We start from the raw sequence: 8,384 nt of genomic DNA, 5'->3' as shown, positions 1-8,384 counted from the left end.
TGTGGTTAAACTGGGACTTCTACAAGAGGTTTCTGTGCTGTCCTCGGTGTCCACGGTGGGCAATTCTTTTTTTTTTTTCAAAAACATTTTTCGCTCCTGTTTTAGGATTATTACGGTCATTTCAGGGTCGCGTGGCCCAATTATTAGTTAAGTTAATGTTTGGGCTGAGATGCTTTGCAGCAGAGTTCATGTGCAGGGCTGGGCTGAAACAGTGAAACGCTCCCCCCCCCCCCCCCCCCCCCGTTGACAAAACGGCCCGGGGGGTGGTGGGCCGGTCCGAACCAAAATGCCAGGGCTGAATTTTGGTCCCAGTCCGGCCCTGTAAGGAGGATCGTTATGAGCGCCATGAGTTCACTTCTGTTGTTTTTACAAGGTACCAGTGGTGGGAAAAGTACTAATTTAAAGGGATATTTCACTTTCAAATAAAATAAACATTAAAAAAATATATTTTAAAAAAATGAAAGAAGTTATGGCAAAATCACGGCCCCCTCACACATTAGTAGGACACTCTAATGCGTGAGGTGGTCGTGATTTTTCCATTACTTTTTTCATTTATTTTTTATATATTTTTTAAATGTTTATTTTATTTGAAAGTGGAGTATCCCTTTAACAAGTAAAAATTCGGTAATCAAAATGAGTAAAAGTACAAAAGTATTGGCATCAAAATATACCTAAAGTACCAAAAGTAAAAGTACTCATTATGCAGAATGTCCCATTTCACAAGTTGATTATGTCTAAAATGTATTAAAACTCTTTTGAAAATAGCAGATCTACAAGCACACAACACGTCGCATCGCAACGTGTTGCTTGTAGGTCGGCTATTTTCAAATGGCCAATATTCAAATAGGGCTGGAAGTGGTTAATTTTTTTTAAAAATAATAATCCAAATCAACAAAGTAACTAGTAACTAAAGTTTTCAAATAATCGAGTAAAAAGTACAATATTTGTCTCTGAGATGTAGTGGAGTAGAAGTAAAAGTACTGAAAATCGGTAATATTCCATTAAAGTAATACAAAAAATACCTCAAAATTGTACTTAAGTACAGTACTTGAGTAAATGTACTTAGTTGCTTTACACCTCTGGTGTTCACACACTGAAAGTCTCAGCTTTAAGGATAAGGAGGATGGCTATGATCGCTGTATGAGTTCACTACTATTGATTTGACAAGGTACGAACCACAGGTTCTATTGATTTTACAAGGTAGGAACCACAGGTTATATTGATTTGACAAGGTAGGAACCACAGGTTCTATTGATTTGACAAGGTAGGAACCACAGGTTCTATTGATTTGACAAGGTAGGAACCACATGTCCTCATGCTGTGACTACAGGTCCTGTTCTCGACTTCCAGAAGGACTCCATATCTGTCTGTTAACAGAGCTGACCTTTGACCTGTGGCGTTTGTTCGCGCTGCCAGAGCCCTGCGGCGTTGGGAGCCAAGAGCGCCATGATGACATCATCGACAGCTGATTGAAAACACTCTATAGGAGAGCTAATAGTCCCTTTGCATGCACCTCGTTCTAGAACCGTTTTAAAGCTACTTGTTTTAATGGTTAAAATGCTATTGTAACCAATCATATAGTAGAGTCTGTTAAACTAGTACATCTGTATGGTAGAGGTATGTTAAAACAATATGACTAGTACATGTGCAGTGGTTGGAGGCAGTGGTGGAAAGTAACTAAGTACATTTACTTAAGTACTGTACTTAAGTACAATTTTGAGGTAGTTGTACTTTACTTGAGTATTTCCAATTTCCAATACTTTTACTTCTACTCCACTACATCTCAGAGGCAAATATTGTACTTTTACTCCACTACATTTACTTGAAAACTTTAGTTACTAGTTACTTTTCAGAAATAAATTATGATATAATGAAACATACATTAAACCACTTTAAACCTATTTCATACATAGGCTATTTGAAAATAGCCGATCTACAAGCCTGCGACGCGTTGTGAGCTTGTAGATCTGCTATTTTCAAATATTTAGTACTTTTACTTTTGGTACTTCAAGTACATTTTGATGCCAATACTTTTGTACTTTTACTCAAGTACATTTTTAATTCTGGACTTTTACTTGTAACAGAGTATTTTTATATTGCAGTATTGGTACTTTTACTTAAGTAAAGAATTTGAGTACTTTTTCCACCACTGGTTGGAGGTGGTCTCCTTACTATTCCATTGAGTCATTTAGACCCTGGTTGCGGACACCGAGCACCTATTGGTTTACAATGTAAATGACTTCAAATGCATTTGATTTGAAGTGGACGGATTTGACGCTAGATTTATTATAGTTTGGCCTTTGTTGCTAATAACTACAGTACGGTATCTCTTTCAAAAGAGACGTATAACTTAAGAACAAAATGGAACCTCTTTTTTTTTCTTTTTTCGTAGAGACACGCACGTGCACGCGCACACACACACACACAGATTCACACATGCACATGATTTTCTTCCCCTCACTCTCCCCTCACTCTTAGCAATGCATTCTGGGATACAGGCCAACTCATGCGGTGGACTATACCTCGCCCTGAATGTGAACCAACTCTCAATCCAAAAGAGCTGAAAAGTTTTTTTATGAGGAGAAAACATATGGTAATGATGCTATATCTATGTCATTAGTGCATTTAGGTATACTCTCGCAGTATGTGACATTTATCACACTCATCTGCTGACCTGCCGTCCAGTCTCACTACACTATCACGTACGATTATAGCGACAGTAACAGCACCGAGATCAGCTCATAAAGAGCCACCACCTCCCCTAACACAGTGGATCTCATCCTTTTCAGGCCTTTGAGCTTACACAAAATAATCATATTTGAACTGGGGACCCCCCACCCTGATAAGTACTTGGAATGTAGGAGTTGAAGCATTCAGTTTAGTTTGATTCAGTTCCACAGATAAATATTGTTTTTATCGTTTTCACAAAATGATCGGCTATTTAAATGTTTGCCTCTTTCTTGTTCTTATTTGAGAATTTGGCCAATGTTTGACCGGTTTTTATAGTATTGTTCGTTGATTCCTTTTGATGCAGTAATGGTCTTTTTATTTTCTTTCTTTTCTGTTTTTGAGGTATTAAAAATAACTTAAAAGTCCTTAAATTGCAACTTCACTGTCATCTGGGACTGGGGACCCCCCCAAAATCACGTGGGGACCCACCTGAGGGTCCTATCCACAGGTTGAGAACCACTATCCTAACACGTTTGGTCGCACGCAAAGCATTAGAAACACTTGTCTTTGTGAGTATATAGCGAGAACAGGAAGTGGGCAGGTCCATGTTGTGCTTTGGCCACTGCAGACGTTGAGCACCCTAGCAGTGTGTAAACACCTCTCCATGTGTTTACTGTAAGCTAGTCATCAAGCTGAGGAACAGCCTGTTGGAAGGAAATATATCTGCTAGCCATGTGCTGAAAGCAGAAAGAGAGCTGATGATCAGACAGCATTAGTCTGTCCAGAGTTGTTTTGAAGGGCCTCAATTGGCTCCTCGCAGGAGATCAGATGAATGCTTCACTTGACTGCAGTCCCTTTGGAATTGTTGGGCCGTGAGTGACCCCGACGGCTGACCCTTTCAAGAATGACATGAAACGGGGTGGCAGACTGTCAAGTACATTCAGTTACATTCAGTTACATTCAGTCCCCCCCCCCCCCCATCACACACACACACACACACACACACACACACACACACACACACACACACACACACACACACACACACACACACACACACACACACACACGATCAAATCTCCCTTCATGTATCTGACATGGAGGGAGATTTGATGTACAGTAGAATGATGAAATTATGTCTTAGAATGCGTGTGCGTGCGGGTATGGGTGGGTGATATGGTGTGGAGCGAGGGAGGTGTACAGTAGATTGATTCAATGATAGATTATGATCGGATGATTCTGTGTTTTGGACGTCAGATACTAAATGTTTTTGATTTTGAAAAAAATCCTTACATAATAATAATACCTTATGATCAGGTTTTAGGGTTGAAAAATATCATGGCACCCCATTTTTAAGGTTTCAAATGTAAGACAATTTTAAAGAAAAATAACAATACCATACTGCAAGGAAGCACTGTGCATTGATCGTTTCGATAGCTTTGATAGTTTCGATAGCGCGGCACCTAGTGCCCCACTCTGAGCTTGTAGATCTAATCCGCCATTTTTTTAAATCATGAAAATGTGTGCAAATCTTTATTTTTTTTAAAACAATCTTTTTGCTTCTGGGAGGTCCTGGAACAACATATTTTGAGATGGGGGTCCGCATCCAAATACATATTATTAGTATTTGTATTTGACAAATACATGTCAAATACTTGACATGAAAAAGTTTGACCACTGATTATAGCAACATACGTTTTTTTCCCCAGAAGCAAAGATTTGTGTTAAAAATGTTCGCAATTATGCCTCCATCATCAATTATATATACATAATCATCATTGTCATTTATGAGAAAGTGGAATAATTTATTTTCTTATTTCTGCACCCAAAATATGATATTATAGCAGCTCAGTGTGTCTCTAGCAATCGGTACTAATTCACACCCACCAAATTACGTACATCATGCAGAACACCAACATGGGCGGTCACCCACTCTCAAGCTTTCCTACATCTCCATCCATAGTTAGATTTACTATTGAACAGTATAGATTTGCTGTAGTACAATAATATACAGTCTGTCATTATATCAACCGTCCATTAATTTTCCTAGGCTGTGATCGACTATAAAAGCGTATTTATTTGAAATGTAGCTGGCCTCGTATGGCTCCAAGCCATTTAGCTGAAACCAGTGACCGTTGATATGGAACGTTTATAAATATTAATACAATCATGGCTGGATTGATTACATGTTGGAACGGCTGGGGTTTGCATGCTGCAAAAAAACATCCATGATTGCATCTCACTTGAAGAACAGAGATGGTCACAAAAAAAAATATTGAGTGACGTGCATCCTGCACAAATATAAATCATATATAAAAGTATATATCGTTTCTGTCGGGTGCTGGAAACCTCATACGTCCAAAATAGGTACTTTTCAGCATTCAAATTCCAAAATAGCAAAAGTAGCAGATCAACAAGCTCAAAATTCGTCACTTCGCATCACGTTAATTTACAAAAAAAACTATGGAGATGGGGAGGTTTCTGCCTGACAGCAACTATATATATATATATATATATATATATATATATATATATATATCTCCCTGGATAACAAGAAAATGATCTATTTTTAAAATGTTATTTCAATGTTTTTAACAAGGTTTACGAGTCAGTGTTTCTAAAGCTGGATGATTTATCACATCAGATTATAATCTGATCTAGCCCCCCTGGCTTTAAATCCAGGTACAGTGATAGATTCTTTAAATCAGCCTATATACTGTAGGACTTCATTAACAGTTTTCTTCATTTTCAGATAGCAATTCAGATAGAATTCAAATGAAAGATGTGTGGTTTTCGAGAGGATGGAGTCAGGATGTTTCACTTGAACCCTCAAGTCAGTGTTGAAGTTCAAGTTCAAGTTTTATTTATTTAGTGCAAAATCACAAAATACATTGTCAATACACTTATTACAACATGGTGTACAACAACATAAAAACAATTAAAAAAAAATCTACATTAAATACAAAACAGTCAGATATGAGAGATCATGGGCACAAGTCAAGATTATGCTTGGTCATAATAAACAGAGAAAAGATGTGTTTTTAAAAACATGAATGGATTGAGCGGTTGAAGGCCGGTGGACTGATACTCTCTTTCAGACACATCTGGAACCAGCTGTGCATTTCCAGTTCAGAATGAGATCCGTCAAGAGGTCTAGTCTGGTCCCTGTTGTTGGATCCTTCAGACTGGAGGTCTAGTCTGGTCCTTGTTCACAATGTTGACAGCCCAGTACGCACAATGAGAACTTCCTCTTTGTGTGTGTGTGTGTGTGTGTGTGTGTGTGTGTGTGTGTGTGTGTGTGTGTGTGTGTGTGTGTGTGTGTGTGTGTGTGTGTGTGTGTGTGTGTGTGTGTGTGTGCTTTTACTTCTACTACAAATATTGTACTTTTTACTCTTTAAAACTTAAGTTACTAGTTACTTTGTAGATCTTTATTATCATTACAAAACATGCATTAGCTGTATATATACCGTGGCTATTTTCAAAAGATTTTTATACATTTTGAACACTTCTACATAATGAATAGACTACTTTTATATCCAAGTATATTTGGATGCCAACTCTTATACTTTTACTCAAGTACATTTTGCATACAGGACCTTTTCTTGTAACAGAGTATTTCTACATTATGGTATTGATACTTTTACTTAAGTAACACATCTGAGTACTTCTTCCAGTGTTCCCAGTGTTATGTTACTGCTGTCTATGAATGAAAAGCTATGAATGGACAATACCTGGAGATCCCTGGCTTTAGGTCATCATTAGTCATTAAATTGCACTTAACCTGGGTTTAGATTTACGCAGCACAATAACAATAACTTGTTATGAGCTCTACTTGGTATAAACTGCTTTCTCCGCTTCGTAAACCAAGATGTTTAATGTGATCTAATTGCAGACCATTAGAGGAGATTATTAAACCCAGCCGTGTAGGAATACAGGAATGATCTGAGTGAATACGAAATAAAGGATCACTGGAATTCAGCTCAGACCACTAATTGTGGTGTTAAAATACCACTTTGACTTAATGGAATGAAAGTGCAACATGTTTTTTTTGGAGACCACCCACTCCCTATCAGCAACACACTAACCAGTCTTTCCAGTAGGTAACATGTGGGTTTTAAAGGGCCTTATACTTTTGGTTGGAGTTTTATTTACAATACTGTCAACAATATTGACATATGCACATAATGAACTAGATTCAAAGAAAGGAGATTGTATGTACACAACACAGCATGTGTTAATTTAACTCAGAGTGTTAACTCACAGACCATCTTGAGTGTTGGTGTTGGTGAAATTAAAGTTGACAAGGAATTGAACGTTCTAGGAGGCGCACCGGCCAAACATAACAAGCTAATCTGTAGGCTGAGTAATTGTGATGATGAAATATAAGAGCTGTTGGCTTTGATGTTCTTGATTACATGTGATTGTATATGAAATGGACTTTCTTAATAAGGATATGGAATGAAACACACGTAATGTCATTGATTAGCCTCTGAGACATGTCCCTCGAGGGGGTGTGTGTGTGTGTGTGTGTGTGTGTGTGTGTGTGTGTGTGTGTGTGTGTGTGTGTGTGTGTGTGTGTGTGTGTGTGTGTGTGTGTGTGTGTGTGTGTGTGTGTGTGTGTGTGTGTGTGTGTGTGTGTGTGTGTGTGTGTGTGTGTGTGTGTGTGCGTGCGCGCATATACTGTACATGTGTTGTGGACATTATAAAACAATTATAACCATAATAGAAAAAGTGCTCCTCGGAGCACAGGCCTCCGCCAGGTCAGGTCGGTTATTGTGGGCCAGCAATGTTCAGAATTCGCCAATCAGGATGGAAACGGAACCATCTTGATCAATTGACTATAAAGATAATGTGTACCGGTTTGCATGATGTTTGGCCAAAATATTTAAGAGTAATATAAAAAAGAAAAGAAAATTGCAGAAATTGGCCTCCTGGTGGCGCTATAATAGGGCAATGTTAAAATGGTGGCCTTTTTTCCTCAACGTAGTGCGAATGTGCGTCCAAAGTTTCACCGCAATCGGACGTTGCGTTCATGATTTGCGGCATTTTGTTCAAAACGGAGGTTCTGCTGTGGCATCCAGGTAGTGTGTTTGCACAGTTTCGCTTTCGCTAACGTCCATATTCTGGGGGGGGGGGAATATTCGCCGAAAATAGCCAGTCTACAAGCTCACAACGCGGCACAATGCGCTTGTCTAAATTTTAGAAGACTCTTAAAGACAAATACTGTAGTGAATCAGAATCACAATCATCACAGATTTAAAGCCCTGGTGGAACCACGGTCAGTGAAGTATACAGAGGGTTAAATAACTATTCAATTTAAGATTGAGATGTTCCAGTGACTTCATAATGTCCACGTCTCATGAAAACACATATTTAAAAACACCTGGAAAAAACGTATTATATTGAATTGTTTGAACGAGTGGTGTTCATCTCCATCTGTATTTTAGAGTGGCTCTTGAGAGAACAATTGCTTTTAGGACTAGTGAAAGGGGGGTTAAGGGGTGTTGTGGGATTTGGGGGGGGGGGGGACCCTCTGGTGGGTAGATCTGGAAAGTCCATCACCAGCCTCTGAAACCACAGGAAGTGCAGAGCAGGGTAGAAAGGGGGCAAGAGGAACCCTTGACCTCTTTGTAATAACAGTGTTTTCATAAATCACAGACTCTCCTTCTATCTTTCTAAGTCAAGGTTGTAGTCTAATAGTGTAGCTATGAATC

The sequence above is a fragment of the Gymnoscopelus braueri genome, assembly GCF_963280865.1.
Source record: "Gymnoscopelus braueri genome assembly, chromosome: 23".
Classification (NCBI taxonomy): Eukaryota; Metazoa; Chordata; class Actinopteri; order Myctophiformes; family Myctophidae; genus Gymnoscopelus; species Gymnoscopelus braueri.
This window is presented reverse-complemented; position numbering follows the sequence as displayed.